At 36.7% G+C, this 18,849-nt stretch overlaps 1 long non-coding RNA gene across 1 annotated transcript; it reads left to right on the top strand.

The window, feature by feature from the left end:
- The first annotated feature begins 1,491 nt into the window (after positions 1-1,491).
- On the top strand, positions 1,492-17,973 carry LOC140626684 (uncharacterized). The gene is made up of 3 exons (XR_012025730.1): positions 1,492-1,622; positions 8,453-8,590; positions 9,194-17,973. It is a non-coding gene; the product is annotated as an uncharacterized lncRNA (long non-coding RNA).
- The last annotated feature ends 876 nt before the right edge of the window (positions 17,974-18,849 follow it).

The raw sequence follows: 18,849 nt of genomic DNA, 5'->3' as shown, positions 1-18,849 counted from the left end.
TAGTACAAATGTCCACCATCTCGCCAAAAGCCTCAATACCTCAGTCTAACATTTCTGATAGAGAATGATGCATTCTGGATTGTAAATACATCTTAAAATCTAGAATATTGATAAAATGCTATTGCTAGATCTGGTTGTCTCAATCAACCTGTGTTGTACAGTTTCCCTAACTGGGCTATAGGTGTACCTGGACAAGCTTGGCACATACTATAGAGGCATTAATTTTACTGGGAAGTAAGTAATTTAAAATAATATTTTTTTCCATGAACCACAAATAACTTGTGAATTTGAATGTAAAGTAAACATGATGTTTTTAGATAGAAAAAGAAATCTCTAGTTCATCATTGTCTATTATGTTTATGGCATAAATGCCAGAGGAGACTGTTAAAAGGCCAAATTTCCAGGTCTAGATGTAGAATTTGAAAAGGAGAAGGACAGTCCAGGAAAGAAATAAAATAACACTAGGATAAGATATTGCTACAGAATGGAAATATAAAAAGCTCTAAACGTGAAGTATTTACTAGAGTACAATTTTAGAGAGAAATATATAAGAATGATTCAATACGTTTTTGTTGTGGTGGCAATGATGTTTAGATTTTGTTTTGTGCCAAAATTTTTAATCTAATATTTGATACATATAAAAGAACATATATCAGAATATAGCTAAGAAATGAAACAAAAAATCATGAACACCCATAAATCTACTACCCAATTTAAAAACTGTACATTATATTTACATGCCACCCTCACCTACCATGGCTATCATTATCTGATGTAAATTTGGCACATATAATTCTTCTAATTTTGTTTTTCAGTACTTGGGAATTATTTCTTTACAATTTTATGCTTGTATTTCCATCAGTTATGTTTATCTCTAGACAAATTCATTGCTAAAGCTTCAGTTGTCTTCATGTTTCCTGGAAACATGGAAATATCATCAAACTGTATGAATCTCCTATGAAATCATTTTTTCCACACTATTATTTTTCTAAAATTCATTGACATTACTGCATCGAGAAATTTTATTAAAATTTCCCTCAGTGGGAACAACAGGACAGTAATTCTTTTTTTTTTTTTTTAAAGTAGGCTCCACACCCAGCATGGAACCCAAGGTGGGACCTGAACTTAGGACCCTGAGATCAAGACCTGAGCCAAAAACAAGAGTTGGACACTTAACTAACTGAGCCACCCAGGCACCCCTCAGGACAGTAATTCTAGTGATGACAAAGTGAAAAAATCAATAAAATCTCTCCCCCCAAATGCAATTATAAAACCAAACAAAATTTGCCCCAAACTACCATTTTGGGGTTCTGGAAATTGACCAATAGCAAACAATGAATTTAGAAGCATGTATTCATGAAAAAGGCTGAACTTAAGGTAAGATTAGTGAGAATATAAGAAATTCTTGCCTGGGGCTGCTCCCAGCTCCATTGGTGCTGTCATGGTAGCAGGACAATATTGTCTGTGAAGTCAGCTGCTTTGCCAATGAGTGCGGAGAGTAACTTTTTCTAGAGCAGAAGGAGGGGAGTCCACATCCCATAGTATTGTCAGTAAAAGTGTGAAACTGAATTGAAAACAAAGCACTGCAGATTTGTTAGACTGAAGTTGAACTCTGATCTGGGGTAAGCAAAAGACTGGTGGATGAGCCATAAACTTGACAGTAAATCTTGCAATGAGAGAACCATAGTGTGGCTTAATATGCTATCCATACATCTCTGGCTAAATAAGAGTCTGTATACTTGTGCAGAGAAGATCCGAGAGGTCTTAATCCCTCCATAACTCTCTGGGTGACTGTGAGCTTGTGTCTACATGCAGGCAGCTCCACAAGGGCCTGGCAGAAAGTAAAAGCTAGAGAAGACTTAAAAACTTCTTAAGCTTTGCATTTACTTCCCAACCCACACATAAATGTATCAGCAAAAGGGGAAGACTTTCCAGAGAGTTGTACTTGAATACAACCTCTGATGAATGATTTTCTGGTCATTATATTATGGAAACACAGGCCAACCTTTAGGATGTCAGGCTTAAGAGCAAATATTTTTAAAAAGAAATTAGTAGAGAAATAAGCTGCCACACACTATATAGAGAAAGATTCCACAGAGGAGACAAGTATAGGCAAGTTATAAAAAAGCTAATCAAAATTGGGGTACCTGGGTAGCACAGTTAGTTAAGTGTTCAACTCTTGGTTTTGGCTCAAGTCATGATCCCAGCATCATGAGATCAAGTCCTGATTCAGGCTTTGTGCTCAGCACAGGGTCTGCTGGAGATTGTCTTTCTTTCTCTCTCTCCCTCTGCCCCACCCCTCTCTCTCTAAAATAAATAAATCTTAAAAAAAAAAAAAAACTAACCAAAACTAAACAGAAAACAGCAACAACAGAAATCTTCCTGGAAAAATATCAGAATCAAAAAGTGCTACAGTATATTATCTAAAATGTCCAAACTTTAACAAAATTTATGCAGAATATTATGACAGTGATTCATCTCATTAAAGAAATCTCAGTAAAGAAATAGAATCTAAAAAAAGAATGAAATGGAAATTATACCACTGAAAATTACAATGACTGAAAAGAAATCCTCACCAACTTGAGATGATAGAATAAACAGTAAACTTGAAAGCAAAGCCAGAGAAATTATATCATCTAAAGAACAGAGAAAAAAAGATTGAAGAAAATTGAACAGAGCAAGAGAGACAAATTGGAGCAATATCAAGCATACCAAAATACATATAGTAGAAGTCTAAGAAGTAGTGGAAAGAGAGACAAAAAAGGAAGGAGATGACATATCTAAATAAATAAATAAACAAACAAATAAACAAATAAAAGGGCTAAGATCTTCCCAAATTTGATGAAAATATTAAATAATAGCCAATAATGATTCAAATACAAATAGAAAATTAGAGCAGAAAGGGAAGACTAATGCTCCAGGTAAAGGGAAACATTTTGATTAACACTCAACTGCTTTTCAGAAGAAGCCCCAGAAGTAAGTGAAATGATATATACACAGTGCTGTAAGAAAAATCACTGCCAACCAAGAACTCTATATCCAGCAAAGATATCCCTCAAATAGTAAAGAAGAGAAATTCTCATCTTAATAAAGAATGAGAGAATTCACTGTTAGCAGACTTGTCTTACAAAGAATACTGAAGGAAGTTCTTCATGCTGAAAGAAAATTATACTGGGTGGTAATGTCAAGAAAAATAAATGATAAAAGGATGATGAACAAATAAAGTTGTCATAATGTGTAGATGAACTGACCATGTATAGAGAAAAACTTCAAAAATTCAACATACAAATACCAGAATTATTAAATAAACTTAGGCAGGTAATTAGATTAAACGTCTATAATCAAAAATCAATTGCATATCATGGTGTAGCAAGTATTTAGAAAAATGAAATTTTAAAAATATGTAATTTACAATGATACCACAAAAACAAAACACCTACTAATAAATCTAATGAAAATGTGCAGTATCTCAGAGAAAACCACAGAACACTTCTGCGAGAAATTAAGTAAGATCTAAATACATGGAGAAATATACCATGATCATGGTTTGAAAGATTCAATATTATAAAAATGCTGGTTCTCCCCCAAGTTAGTGTATGGAAAATGCAACTAAAATTTGAAAAATGCGGATTTTTTTGTGTAAATGAAAGATAGATTCTAAAACTTCTAAAAAAAATACGAAGGATCAATATCAGCCATAATAATCTCAAAAAACAAAAACAAAATTGGAGAACTTACACAACCTTTAGGTTTATAAAATCTACAATAATTGGGACACTGTGGTATTGGTATAAGAACAGGAAAAATGACAGATAGAATAAAGCCGAATATAAAAACACATTTACATATGGAAGGACTGGCAACATTCAGTGCAGCAGAGAAAGGACAGTCAGATGGATGTCCGTACAGAAAAAATCTTGACCCTTCACCTTGTAAAAAATATGAAAATCAACTCCGGACGAATTCCTTAAATGTAAAAAGCAAACCCACAAAGCTTCTAGAATTTAATACAGAAAAACTTTTGCAGGGGAAAAAAAAAAAAAAGAAAAACTTTTGCAGGACCTGTGGATAGGCAAAAATTTCTCAAGCAGGAGACAAAAGCAATAGCTGAAAAGGAAAAACATTGAAAAATTAGGCTTTTTGATTTTAAGAACTGATATTCATCAAGATACCACTAAACAAATGAATGAAAAAACAAACAATGGAAGAACTTAAATCCAGAATACAAATCAATCCTTACACATCAAGATAAATATAGACATTCCAATAACAAAAGATTTAAACTAGGCATTTCTTAGTATATCCAATGGCCAATAAAAGCGTAAAAAAAGATATTTAACATTATTAATCATCAGAGAAATGCAAATTAAATGCCAATGAGATACTTCTTTATATATTCCAGAGTGAGTAATTTTAAAAACAAACAAAAAAACAGTACCAGGTATTAAGAAGAATGTGAGCAACAAGCTTTCAAACATACTGGTGAGAATTTAAATTAGTGTGATCACTTAGCAAAACTGTTAAGCATCATCCCCTATAGCTAAACACATGTATCCCTAAAGGAAGATTCCACTTTTAGCTGTATACCTACCAGAAATGAGTTCAAAGCAGTACTATCCATAATCGCTCCAAACAAGAAACTACCCAAATGTCTACCAATAAAAGTACAAAGAGGGATGCCTGGGTGGCTCAGTGGTTGAGCGTCTGCATTTGGCTCAGGGTGTGATCCTTGGTCTGGGGATTGAGTTCCATGTCGGGCTCCCTGTATGGAGCCTGTTTCTCCCTCTGCCTGTGTCTCTGCCTCTCTCTCTCTGTGTCTATCATGAATAAATAAATAAAATAAATAAAAGTACAAATAAATTAATTACATTATACTTATAGAGTAGAATATATACTAGCAAAAATGAAAGATTGCTATACGTAAAACAAGGCAAATCTCATAAACATAAAATTAAGCAGAAGAAACAAGATGAAAAAATATATATTGTATGATTATATGAAGTGCATACAAGGCAAAATAGGATAAAAGAGGTTTATGATGGTGGTTTACTTTGAAGAGCATAACGATTGGGAGAAGTTTGAGGGGGGCTTCTGTGGTGCTAGTTATTCCATTTTTTAATTTAAGTAGTGATCAGACAAGTGAATTTACTTTCCAAAACATTCATTAAACTGTCACATAAGGAAAGTTCGTTTTTCTGTAGGACTTTATATTTTAATTAACTTTTTGAGCTTTTGTTATGAAATTATTTAAAAGTTCATTACAAATACATTAAACAAAGGGAATGGGACTTAAGAAAGAGAAAATATCTAAGAGAAATTTTTGAACTTTTAGCTCAATGTAATTTTTTTTAAGATTTAATGTATTTATTCATGAGACACACACACACAGACAGACAGACAGAGAGAGAGAGAGAGAGAGATTGAGGCACAGACACAGGCAGAGGGAGAAGCAGGCTTCATTCCATGCAGGGAGCCTGAGGTGGGACTCGATCCCGAACCCGAGTCTCCAGGACCACACCCTGGGCTGAAGGCAGCGTTAACCGCTCAGCTGCCCCCCCTCCCGCCCTAGCTCAATGTAATTCTTATGTCATTGTTGAGAAAAATCAGCACTGCCAAGAAGCAGTCCCAAGTTAAAATTATCCAAGTTAAATTCATAGATTTGAAATCTAAAGCATTGTAGATATTTTTTCTTTATCTTTTGATTCAAAAAGGACATGTGGTAAACCATTGTCACAACCAAAGAAGGAATCTAGTTATGTTTTTGCTGTCTACAAACTTCATGAAGTCATCTGCTCCCTGAGACTTGAGAAGAATTTTAGTTAACTATTATCTATCTTTATTTCATATGATCTATGAGGTTCTATCTCTGCACCAGTTTCCTAAAGCAACTCAAATTTTTTATCTCATGAATATGGAGCTTTGAAGTCTCACTGGGTTAAAATCAAAGTATTGATAAGTCTGCATTCCCTTTAGAGAGACGGAGCGCAGGGGAATGAAGGAATGCAAGGAACAACACGTTTCCTTACCTTACATATTCTAGCTTCTAGAAACCCATATCCCTTGGCTTGTGGTCCCCTTTCATCTTTGAATCCCATAATGCCATCACTCCAACCTCTCCTTCCAACTGTATGTTTTGTCCTCGGACTCTCCTGTCTCTCTTTCCCTTAGTAGTATACTTGTTACATCGGGCCTGCACTGATAATCCAGGATCTTCTCCCCATTTCACAATCTTTAATTGCATCTGCAATGTTCCTTTTGCCATGTAAGATCACATATTCACAAATTTCAGGGATTAGGAATTACATGGAAGCTTTTGGGAGCCATTATTCCATTTACCACAGTGTCTATAGGCACATAGACTACATTCAAAGAGCTTTGAAGACATTTCATCCGATTGTTGCTATTATTTGATCTCCTTTTTTTTCAAGTGTGCCTCAACATAAAGAAATAATTAATGCAAATTATCCAGTAACGTGGACTTAAAAAAAAATCACAACTGTTGACCTAAAGTCAACGTTGATAAAATCATTACATTTATTCAACCCTGCACTCATTTATTTTGCAATAAAATGCAAAGCACTCAACTTTGCATTTTATTTTGCATGGGGATGTGTATTATGAGTGTGTGTGTGTGTGTGTGTGTGAGAGAGAGAGAGAGAGAGAGAGAGATTCTCTACTTTAACTCAATGTAAAAAACAAAAATGTTCATTTAAAAATATAAATTAATTTTCTGATGGGAAAAAAACCTATTATTCTACATCTGTACTTTAAATTTTATTAACTTAATTATAAAATGTAACTATTTTCCATGTCACTAGAAATACTTAAATGAGATTAAAATCATGATCAAGTAGAAGCTTTGTACAGTTTTTACCTTTTGTTTTCAATTGCTGACAATTGAATTTCTGTTAAATTTTTTTCGTTAAAATTAGGAACTGAAACACAAAACACATACCTCATTCTTAAGAAATCTCATTCTAATGTTCCTATTCTTTGGACATCCTTCTTCAGTTCAAATTATGATTTGTGTCTCATAGATTAAATAAAACCTATTTCACATGTGTATTTTTGAATCTATTTATATGATATACTTTAATACATTCTATGTTCAAAAACAATCTTCAGTAAACATGAGGGAGATAATATACCCTTGTTCCCCAATCCTCCAACCTAAAATAGGCCATCTACACAGATTATTTTATCTCATAACATTTCCTTCATAGCACTCACTACAACTTGAAATTACTGTTTTCCCCCATGTTTATTTGTATCCATCTTCCCAATGCAAACTCTATGAGGACAGGAATGACTATATTCAATTTCTATAAACATGGCACACTTGGAATATACTAGTATCTCAAGAGGTTTGAAATGAATTAGTGGATAAACTAAATACATGTGTACATGTGCTTGTGTTGTGCTTTGAAGGTGGCCTACCCCTAACAGTGAATTTATAACTTCAGCAGAGAAAATGTTAAGGTTCTTTTCATGTTCTGTCATCAATTCTAATCATTTGGGTTTTTTGAGCTTATCAATCTTTCCTAGAGTCATTAGTGTCTGTGAACAAGTGATAATGTACTTGTATTTTCCCAATTTAGCAAACTACATAAGCATATATATTTTGAATGATTCCATTCTGATATCTCCAAATGTTCATGCATGGAGGCATAGAAATTGACCTAAAATAATATTATTTGGGAGGTATGTGTCCTTATACTCATTTTGTTGAGAAGTTTTATCATATATGGATATTGAATTTTATCAGATGCTTTTTCTGCATCTACTGAGATAATCATATGATTTTTATCCTTCACTTTGTTAGTGTGGTACATCACATTGCCGGATTTGTGGATGTTGAACCATCCTTGCATCCCGGGAATAAATCCCAATTAATCATGGTGTACGATCCTTTTACTGTATTGTTGAATTCAGTGTGCTAATATTTTTTTAAGAATTTTCAAGGATATTGACGTGTCATTCTCTTTTCTTGTGATGTCCTCATCTGGAAGAGTTTGAGAAAAAATTGGTATTCATTCTTTAAATGTTAGAATTAAATTAAATTAGAATTAAATGATAGAATTCATCAGTGAAGCCATATGGTCCTGGACTTTTGTTTGTTGGGAGGTTTTTGATTACTGATTCAATCTCTTTATAGTAATCCACTGTTAACTTCAATCATTTTATACATATGTGTGTGTTTATATATTTATATGTTTATATGTGAGTATATATAATTTATGACATATATATGTATATATATATAATCTATGAGATTGAAATGTAAACAGGAAGTCAGGTCTTGAATTTCCGCTTTAACTTTTTGCATGATGTTTGTGCTTCTACTTTGGGTTTTAGGTATAAGGCCAAATCGCTTTAAATTTTTATTTATCCTAATATTTTCCTTAGAGAAATTTTTGATTTTTCATTTATGATTCTTGTATCTCCTCTTTAGAAGAAATCCCCAATTAATTGTAGTAATAAAACGAGAGTAACTTTTGCTGTTGTTGACTTGGAGGCTGCCTTCCACCAAGTGTGTGTCTATCATGCAACCACTGAATACAGTACCTATGCCCAACCCAGCCCACTTACGGTAGGTTTCTAAGTAACATTACTTCTGCTTTTCTAGCGGGAACTTGAGGAGTCCCATCCCTCATTGGGATTATTAAAGGAAAAGCTGAGAAACTGAGAGGATCATACTAGTTCTCTATCACAAGCAATCCATCTAGAATAGTGCTTTACAATACCTTCTTTAAGAACTTAGGGCCTCCTCCCTATTTTCTGGCATGTCCTTTCAAATCCTTTTGACAGCCATATTCATTAAAGAAGAAGACATATGTGCAGACTTATTCAATTTTCCCTTTTAGTATAATTTCACTAGATGTGTGGTCCCCTTTTCATTTCACATGATACTCACCTTCTTGCTTCTTTAGATAATTGTCTGTTTCTATAACGATTTTGCTTTTATTTCTGTTGATGACTTTCAGACATAATGGGTTGATGTCTTCTTTAATGAGCACAATGATTATAAACCTTTATTAAAGCAGAGATTTGTATGTCTTCTACTGACAGTAGAGCTAATTGCTTTTACAATTATGATTTTATGAGAAATACATTTTTAAAAAAATTGTTGGTATCCTAAGTTGAAGTCTTTATTTTTTTTAATTTTTTTTTAATTTTTATTTATTCATGATAGGCACACAGTGAGAGAGAGAGAGGCAGAGACACAGGCAGAGGGAGAAGCAGGCTCCATGCACCGGGAGCCTGACGTGGGATTCGATCCCGGATCTCCAGGATCGCGCCCTGGGCCAAAGGCAGGCGCCAAACCGCTGCGCCACCCAGGGATCCCGTAAGTTGAAGTCTTCCACAGAAAAAAGAGGAATCCTCTTCAAGGCTGCTGCTGAGTTACTCTTCTCTGTTTCAGCAGTATGTCTAGATTTCTCAGCACATCTCTTTAGGAGGTGGGGCCTGCCCATTGATGCAGACTCATCTCTCAACCTGCACTTTGCAGGCAATCTATACCTGCCTTAATGTACACCTCTGAGGTTGTGGACAGAGGCTGAATTTTTCCACATCTATGCCTCTTCTCATGCTGCTTCTTTCACCTCCTTCTCTGGATGGGAGTCTCCTAAAGTATTAACTTCTTCCTGATATGGTGTTAAAAGTATAGCTCCCTGCCTCTGACCCTCAGAGCACCCTGTGTGTACCCATGAGGCTGCATTTATCATGTAATCTTGGCATGATCTTGCTACTTCTCACGTTATGACTTGAGACCCTGAGCTTCTGGGGCTGTGTTTTTAAATCCCTTGTCATCACAGAGCCTGCAGACAACCCTCCTTGTGTTTGTTGAATGAAGCAAGCAAGAAAGTAAAACATCAAGAACATGGCAAAACCAAGTGTATTTATTTGGTGTTTTAGTAGATCTGATTTCCTGCAACTTGTCTACTCTAGTGAGATGAATTGCAAGAGCCTGAACTTACAGGTTCCTGCTGTTCCTGTTTAGCCTTCTTAATGCATCATGGCTGATTGGACACACAGAAACTCTCAATTAGTCTTGTTTTGTCATGGTGCACACAGCTCTATCCAGAAATGATAACAAAACTCCACACAGCTGCCTGATATTGCAGAAGTAGAGGTATCATATCTGACCCCATAATTTTAACAATTTTAACATTGTTACCATTTGAAGGACTCTACTCCTGGCATAACACATATTAGGAAGCCTCCAGTAAGTACTATGGGAGGGGCCGAGGCCTCTGTGTGCTGATTACTTGTAATTGTGCTTTACTAGGTAGAAACTAGAAAGGAGAATCCAAGCTATGGTGGCCAGAAGTGAAAGAGACAAAATGGAAAAGCCAAGACAAAGTCCTTCAGAAATAACTAGGTTTACCTCTTTATTAGCATCAACCAAAAAAACAGAAAATACTGTCCTTTGTAACACTGAGTTACTCACCTGAAATGCCTCAGTAGGCTCATTTCTAGCCCTGAAGGAAACTGAAAACCACACAAACCAAAACAAAAATCTTGCCTTCCCTAAGTAGTATTTCTTCGGAAAAACTTCAGAATTAAGAATTCAATGTGGAATGAGTGGCAAAGGCCGTGACAATTTCTAAAGCATTTAATTGACTCTTCTACAGTTTTTCCACTGAGAATTAAATTTATGTAAGATGGAGTTGAAGGGTTTTTGAAGATTATCGAACTTCCAAGAGGCACACAACTGAAGCTTACAATGAGGACCTAAAAAAAAAAACAAAAAATGACACACACATGTGCACACATATGTGCATATGCACATGCAGAAATGTTTACAACCTCCTGAAATAAAGATGTCTCCGGCGTAGTACGATTAAAAGAAAAATTTTATTAAATTAAAAATGAAATGCTATTATTGAAACAGTATTGGGATATTTACTAATGCTTGCAAATAATTTTATGAACAATATAAGAAATGCTGTGAAATTACTCTTTAAAGCCACCTATAATATATTTTCATATATATATATATATTTTTTCATTTATGCCCCTCTAAATTAGGGTTTAAGTCATTAGTTAAATCAATAGCAAAAGGAAGAAAATGGATACTGGAAAGAAGGCTTTGTGTTTCCATCACCTTCCCTTCAAGAGTCTAGGCATTTTTGTCGTTAGAGCTGATGCTTAGATGTGAAATTGTTTTTACTGAGTTATTGATGACTGTATCTATACAGAGCCTAAGTCAAATTATAGTGTATTATGGAAGCAATAGCTTCCTTCAATTTTTTGCATTATTGTGCTATAAGAGCCACCTAAGCCCATTACCAAGCTGCCATGAATATTGTGTCTAGACTATAAGTCATCCAGGTTTTAACCAAATTAAGTCTCCACTGCATGACTCAGATTTAGTATCTTCAGAACATAGCAATGTAATCTGTAACCATGGAATTATTATAAGAAAAAACTGAAACACAGTGCCTTATACACAATGGGCATTCAATAAATATTTGTTGAATTGCAGATATGCCCTGGGCCTACTACAAATCTCTTCTATTTTTCTCCTATAAATGAATTAAGAACCACTAATCTATAACACTTTTATCATGCCATCAGCCTTGATATATGAAATGATGTTCCTGAGGAGAATTTGGAACTCCTATTAGACAGAATAGAATAGACTAACACACCTCTTCTGAATGAACAATGCATGCTTTTAATCTACCCCAGTAGGCAATCAGTTTCTTACTGGTAATCAGTACACGTTAAGTGTTCTTAAAACTGACTTCACTGGCAAGAACCACTGAAGAATATTCACAAATGGTTAAAAGAATAAACATTTTTAAACAATAATGGCAAGAGTGAATTCCATTGGTATTCAGGAAGTGTATCATACTTTAAAAGCAGAAATAATTAATGTATTTTTGAAGCCTAAGCAATGAGTTCAACTTTCAGTAAATGTCGAAATTTTTACTTGGCAAGAATTCTCAGATTTCTCAAGCCAGCAGGATGTTTTGTACCATGAACTTCTAGAGGAATTATCTTCTCTCCACGAATGCTTAACCTCAGATAAACCAAACCATTTAACTTACATGGTGTTCTATGAAGAGATAAACTCCCACCTGCAATCCATCTCCACTAAGAAGATAAAGAAGGAAATGGATTTGAATAAAAGCATAAAGAAAAAGAGATTAGGCAACTGAAGTTTCTATATGGGTTATTCTACTTAATGTGATTACTCAAGATTTCTGGAAGGATTTAAGAAGGAAATCTGTCCTATTTTCCTGGACGGACACAAGGGGGCCCTGCCCAAAGGTGGAAGTGAGAACACACTTTATTTTCACAGTAATGAAAATTTTGGAATTTAGATGGAGTTCGGATTTGTAATTTTCTCCACAGTTTATCAATTAATTGTATGTTAAACAATGAGACTCTCACAGTTTTTAGCAAGGCAGAGATCACCAATGTGTCTAATCACACAAACATATATATTATATATATATTTTAAAAATATATATATTTTTTAATTTGATGGGTATAAACTTACAACCATAATGTCTGAGAGAATCCCAGGGACACAAGCCAGAAAGGAACATAAATTTGGAACATAAATTTTCTTTTTTGGAATAACCACTCATATTTGTGGACATTTTTTTCTCATTTTTTCAAAGTTCCCATATGTACTAGGATCTTCTGTTTCAAACTCAGCAGCTCAGAAAATGGAACAAGTTCTTCCCCTGAGATTGCTGTTCAATTTCCTAAATTCTAACACTTCTAACATTTACCAGCCTCAATCACACAGTAGCAAAGTCAAGATCTTTTTCTGGAAGGTGAGTGTGCAGGACCACCGAGTACTCTGTCTGCCTGGGTGTGCGAAGGGTTAAATGCAAAACAGGAGAATTAAAGCCGAACACTAAAAGCAGTAAGTGTTTTACTTCTATCTCATTTGGGACCTCCTAAGGGAAGAAACTAGTGAGCTATGCAGACTTAAGGGGAAATAAAAAAAGAAATTGTCCCAATGCTATTCAGTAATCAATTGGAGAAAAAAAAAATCAGTCAGTATCAGGTAATAAAATATGGAATTAGGGTAGAGCACTTGCCTGAGGATATATCCTGTAGTAAAGGTTATTTTTCATGATTTATAAGGGTTTTTAAAGAAGCTTGCGGAATGCCACCGGAGAAATGAAGACTTCAGAAAGCTATACATTGTTCTGCAAGTGCTTTCATAATACTTGTTTATGTTTTAAGGTGGGGGGTAGGGGTGGGGGGTACAGTGAGGTGGAACGGTTATTGACCAGATTGATCATGGGAACAAATCTGCCGGTGGTAACCTTGTTTAATGATATGTTGCTGGGCTCAGCACCTGGCTGAGGCTGTGATTCCTCATCGGCTGGGGCCGCATGATGGATCGCGGCAGGAAGCTGATGGTGCAATCACTCACCGGCCGTCACTGCCACCGCACCGCCTGACACCTGTCCCTGCTGGACGTGCGGCCTGGCCGCCCTGCCCACTGGGACACGCCAGGGCCGCTCTCTCGGCCCTGCACCTTCCCTGGTAGGGCATTTCTTTCCACTTTGGGTTGATGATTTTTTCCCCCAAATAACCTGCGCCCCCCCATCACACACACACACACACACACACACACACCCCTTAGGCCTCTCATTTCCTTCCTCACACCCAAAGCTCATGAGGGTGCATTTTACCTGTGGCCAAACAGAAGATCAAGCAAGGCCTTTAAATCTGCATGTGGATTTCCTAAAGCTCCGAAGCTTCGGGAAATAGGAATCTTCAAAGAGAAAAGATAAAATCCTATTGGATCGTATTTTTCTATGGCTACTAAATGCGGCGGTGGGGTAAAATGATGCTGAGGTCCTTTGCGAGGGTGTCACACGGACCCGGAGCATCATGCTGGGAACTCCTCTGAGCTCGGGATCTGTGCTTTTCATCTTTGCATATCCAGCAGCTCACACATAACTGCTCCAAAAAATGGGTATGTGGTATGTGAAATTTGTTTCAGAAAGAACAAAATACCATCAGTGAATATTTTTACCCTGTGACTCGCTCAACTCAGTCAATCTGGAGCTCCCTGTTGCTGATCTCATTAAATCTAAACTGCTCTCTCCTGCACCAGCTAACCCCAAACACCAAACTTCATTCCTGCACTCTCCAACACGAAGGCTTGGTGCAGTCAGGGATGCTTCGTTGTTCCCATTGTCCATGCTTGTTCTTAACCTCCTGCTTGCCTTGCCTTTCCCCCTGCTTGGACTATTTTCTCCTTTCTCTCCACTTACCAGCCTTTCCAGAGCCGGCCCGGGGCCAGCTCTTATAAGAAGTATTTATTCCTCGATGACTCCAGCCTTAGTCACCTGTTATAGTAGACATCTGTTGTCTGCATCCTCATCTTTCTTTCCCTCCATCCTAAGTCCCACATGCTGTTTGGCAAGGCTTGTCTGGCAGGGCTCCGTCCTCAGCTCTAAAAGTGGGATCTGGGGACGCCCGGGTGGCTCAGCGGTTGAGCATCTGGCTCGGGGTGTGATCCCAGGGTCCTGGGATTGAGTCCCACATCAGGCTCCCCGCATGGAGCCTGCTTCTCCCTCTGCCTGTGTCTCTGTCTCTTTCTGTGTCTCTCGTGAATAAATAATTAACATTATTTAGTCAGGCAGGGGCAGGCAGACAGAAACTAAGGTTTTGCTAAAGTGCTGGGACAAAGATGTACTCTTTTCCCACACACAGACATGTAGGAAGAAGGGCTTCTGGAAAACACCCTGGGGCTGCGAGCAAGTTAGGCTTAGGATAAAGCTGACATTGCTGGAGGTAAGGTAGAGAAGCAGGACATTTGGTGATCACTGAGATCCTCAGGCCTTTCTGAGGCCAGCCCAAAGGCTATGCAGCTGAGCATTCTCCTGTGGGCTTCCATCAGTTTCTCAAGGATTCTGTTACTTGCAACCGAACACCATCTTCCTTGAACTCAGTTTGCATTTAGGATCAACAGAACCCTGCTTGTTTTGGCTTTCCTGTTCTTTGAATAAGCAACTATCCTCTCTTCAACAAAGCGAAAGATTCTCGAGGGTACCACAGACCCCTTTGGGCCTTCTTGTCTCTTCCCGACACCTTGCACTGTGCTGGTGTAGAACAGACGCTTAACACACACTCACGGTTTAATTCCTGAACGACAAACTCATCATCTCTTCAGGTGGTGGTACCTCATGCTTTACAGCTTGCCAGCTCCACTGGACTGCAGTACAGAAGTTACTGTCATCTCCAGTATCAAGAAGGAGATTTATAGGCAAAAAAAAAAAAAAAAAAAAGTGATTAAGGGCTCTCCAAGCAGATTCTCACCATACTTCTGGTCAACATACACATATTGACCAAAGCTAAGTTACGTTGCCTACTCTCTTATGGGCATTTCAATCTTGACTCAATAGCTAAAGTATTTCCCCAAAATGCCACTTGTTCTTTTTGCCAAGCAACTATCACCACTCAGACTATTTTATTTCTCCACTGTTCCCGCCTCTCTCCTACCTCCTTTGTGATCCAGGGTGAGAGGTGATCTACACAAGAGAAACAGGCTGGTAAAAGACCTTCACAAACTATGGCTGGCCAGTCAGAGACTTTAGGGCTACACAGACAGTCATCAAAAAGAGAACACCCGAACAACTACTGCATTTAGATAGGACTACTCTACACATTTGTGCTTCATGCTAGTAAAATATAGGAAAGTTTATACATTATGCATATAAGAAAGTTCGTACATTAACTCGCTTCTAAAGACTTCAACTTGAGCACATTATAATAGTCCATGAACCTAATTTAGACAGGGGTTCCCAATTTCTAAGCCTTTCTAATCAGTCTCACTTCTTTTTTTTTTTTTTAATTTTATTGGAGAGAGCGAGACAGAGAGAACAAGAGAGAACATGAGCAGAGAGGAGAAGGAGAAGCAAGCTCCCCACTGAACAAGGAGCCCGATGCGGGGCTCGATTTCAGGACCCTGGGATCATGACCTGAGCCAAAGGCAGACGCTTAACCGGCTGAGCCACTCAGGTGCCCCAGTCTCACTTCTTATATAAGAAATACCTTCTGAAAAAAAAAAAAAAAGAAATACCTTCTGATATAGAAGTTTAAAGTATAAATATTGGGGGGGGATACATTTCTGAGAAAGACCGAAACAGCTTGTGACACTTGGAGGTAGGGTTCTCAAACTTCATTGTACATGTGAGTTATCGGTGCGCTTGTTAAAATAGAGATACCTGTGCTCCCCGTTGAAGAATCTGGTTTGGGGGCTCCAGCTGGTGGGACGTGAGGTGATGCTCGTACTGCAGACTCACACTTTGTGTAGCACCGTGCTGAATCCCACTGTGCCAGGATGCCCTCAGAACAGTTGCAAGTTTACATGTTTTCAATTTTTCTGCCATCTAAGGCAAGTAGATGATACAATGATACAACTGAAAAATCACATTCCCACCTAGGTGCCTTTCACTTTATTCCATTTCTCTACACAATTTAGAATTGCAGCTCTGGTGATTTTTCTGAATTACTCTTTAGCTGGAAAGAAAATAGTAGGACTAACACTCTGAGTTTATGCATTGAGCGGAATGGACACCTATACCCTGACCTGGTTACATGTTAGTATTTGTCTTTTTCTCAGACAGGCACTTGAGCCCTATCTGTTTTGTATTCTCTATATTACTAATTATATTGCACTTGAGAAATATTCCTAGGTATGTTAACACAAGTACTAACACATCCTTTTGCCAGTCTTCATAAATTTACATGAGCACGCTATGCGCACAGTACCGCATAGTGAAGAACCAGGAGCTCTAAGATACGAAACAAAAAGTAGCCGCATTAAGATCACCTGGGAGAAAAAAAAAAAGATCACCTGGGAGTAAAAGGTATGTAGAAAAGCAAGAACTGTGGCTTTGCAACAGAGAGCTCGGTTGTGGTACGGTTTCCTTAGCTTACTCAACTAGCTTCAAGATTTATTTTTAAAGGCATTGTCCCAGCTTGCAACGAAAAGGTGCTGCAGGGGAACTGAACCTGATAACCACGTTCTGCATCCCACAGGCAAGCAGACACTGAAAGAAAAAATGGAACTACATTATTCAAGCCAATCAAAATCAATTTTTAAGCTCCAGATCTTTATATGACTTGTTTTCTTCCTTTACTCCCACCAGAGTGGCATAACGGTATTATTCTTTAAAGAATGCCAGTATGTGCGCGTGTGTGTGTGTGTGCGTGTGTGTGTGTTTTCAGAGAAAACCAGAAATGTATAGACACTTTGATTCATTGAGCAATACCTCCTGTTATTCAGAAGAAAACACTCCACTTCTCTTCCTTGAGGTGGTCTTCACCACAACCTGCAGGGAGGACGATGAAAATGTTCCCCTGCTACAGCTTCCGGCTCTTTGGCTGACTCACCTAGTGGCCACAGCAGCAGCTTCCAGTCTGCTTTTGAGCATATCATATATTTATAAAGTCAGAAAGAGGTTCATTTGTCCACTGTGTGGTATCTCATTTTGGCTTCTCAATTTTCGGGTCTATGTCTCTACTTAAATAAGATTGTCAGAAACCCAGTGTGAAAAAGACAGACCCATATTCACGTCCAATGCCAAAATTTCCTTCATTTTCTCACAAAGTTGCTGTTTCACTTAATTATAACCATTTTTCAATCTGTATCCATTTTATTTGTAAGTCATAAATGGATTTCAAAACATGAACTGGTTTGAACAGTGAACTGAAACTCACCGGTATTTGAGAAAACAGCATGTTTCTCTCTAGGTATACACGCAAGTTATTTCTTCTTGAATAAGAACCTTAACATAGTGATACTGTAATATAAAGAAGAGAACATTTTTCATTTTAAAATAATAAATGACCTACTAAAGGCACATTCTGCATCATGAGCACTTTATAACTACTGGTCTTGCACGATGGTTAACATAAAACAATAGAGTTAACTATGAATCCAGTACAGCCTAGTGTTAATTACAAAAAAAAAAGAAAAAGAAATTATATGCATTTTAAAGTTACTTCTTTATATTTTAGCATGTTAAAATGGACATCCTCATAGGTATAATATTAAAGGTCCTCCAAATAATACTTAAAATCCTTGGGGCAGTGGATGGCAAGGGTTGCTGTTTTTTAGCATTTCTCCAAATGAAACTAATGTACAATTTTTTTAAAAAGACAGTAGTTGACAATGTTTGTAGTTACATACATTATATCCATATATATATAGCAATCTACACATTTACTCAGCATTATGCTTATTTAAATAATGTCCATTAACTTTCTAGTCATTGAAATCTTACTAGAAAACATTTAAGACTTTATGCCTCTTTTCTTTTTTTATGCCTCTTTTCATTCCAATTTTTACAAAAATAAGAAAATGCAATATAAATTACCTTTTATCAATATAGCTTCATAAATGTTGTTACATAAACATTTACCCCAAATGACTGATATTTGGGCCATCAGATTTTTAAACTGCTGTATTATGCCAGATTGTTGCTATATATAATAAGGAAAATACAAAAACAAAAATTCTTTATAGGTGCAGGCCTCTTTTCTAGAAAGAAATTTATCTGCTAAAGTATATATATATATATATACTTATAATTTGCCGGCTAAGAAAAATACACTAAGGATAAATTGATGCTTGAGAACATAATTTAGTTGGCAAATTTTTAGGAGAAATTTAATATTGTTTGCTATCATTTTGAAATTCAGATGTGTTGATAATATTCTGGTGTCCAGAAACGTGAACATTTTAAAGGCCATTTCATTCTCCACTCCTGTGTTATCATTTTAATCAATATATCAAGCTGCATAAAAATCACAAGGAAAAATATTAAAGCATTGCAGTAGGTGCACGAACATCTGTGG

Source organism: Canis lupus, chromosome 38 (assembly GCF_048164855.1).
Source record: "Canis lupus baileyi chromosome 38, mCanLup2.hap1, whole genome shotgun sequence".
Classification (NCBI taxonomy): Eukaryota; Metazoa; Chordata; class Mammalia; order Carnivora; family Canidae; genus Canis; species Canis lupus.
This window is presented reverse-complemented; position numbering and strand designations above follow the sequence as displayed.